General features: G+C 38.7%; 1 non-coding gene across 1 annotated transcript; it reads left to right on the forward strand.

The window, feature by feature from the left end:
* The first annotated feature begins 196 nt into the window (after positions 1-196).
* On the forward strand, positions 197-387 carry LOC111726529. The gene has a single exon (XR_002774287.1). It is a non-coding gene; the product is annotated as a U2 spliceosomal RNA (small nuclear RNA).
* The last annotated feature ends 525 nt before the right edge of the window (positions 388-912 follow it).

The following is a 912-nucleotide window of genomic DNA, read 5'->3' on the forward strand; positions in this document are numbered from 1 at the left end:
ATCTCACTCTGTTGCCCAAGGCAGAGTCCCAGGGTGTCAGCCTAGCTCATGACAACCTCCAGCTCCTGGGTTCAACCGATCCTCCTGGCTCAGTCTACCATCAGTTTCTTTTTTAAAATTACTGCAATTGTCTAATATAACAAACCTTCCGAGATATCTAAGTAGCTTTTATAAATTTAACAAAATTAATCTAAAAATGGGGTTTTGGCCTTTTGGCTAAGATCAAGTACAGTACCTGCTCTTATCAGTTTAATATCTGATATATCCTCTATCTGAGGACAATATATTACATGAATCTTGGGAGCAAGGAGTTGAAATAGAAGGTTGCTTTTTCCTCTCCATGCACGGACCTGGTAGTGTAGTACTTCCAGGAAAGGTGCACCCCCTTTCATAAAATGAACAAATAAAACTGGGTTTCAAAATGGTTTACAAAATAGTCTTCAATTTAGGTTCAAAAATCTAAGTCAGGTGGGGCACAGTGGCTCACGCCTGTAATCCTAGCACTCTGGGAGGCTGAGGTGGGTGGACTGCCTAAGCTCAGAGGTTCGAGGCCAGCCTGAGCAAGAGTGAGATCCTGTCTCTAAAAATAGCCAGGTGCTCTGGCAAGCACCTCTAGTCCTAGCTACTTGGGAGGCTGAGGCAAGATAAGTGTTTGAGCATTCATACTCTTTAAGAGAAGAGTTTAAGATTGTTGTGAGCTATGATGCTATGGCACTCTACTGAGGGCAACAAAGTAAGTTTCTGTCTCAAAAAAACAAACAAACAAAAAATACCTAAGTCGATTGTTCATTTACCTATTTTAAATTAAAATCACTGGGTTAATCTATTTTAAATTCTAAATTATTGTTAACATTTCAAGAAATAAAAATAACAGACATGGACAGATTATTTCTAAGTTTATAAAAAAACTTT

The sequence above is a fragment of the Otolemur garnettii genome, unplaced genomic scaffold (assembly GCF_000181295.1).
Source record: "Otolemur garnettii isolate 467f Iridium unplaced genomic scaffold, OtoGar3 scaffold00069, whole genome shotgun sequence".
Classification (NCBI taxonomy): domain Eukaryota; kingdom Metazoa; phylum Chordata; class Mammalia; order Primates; family Galagidae; genus Otolemur; species Otolemur garnettii.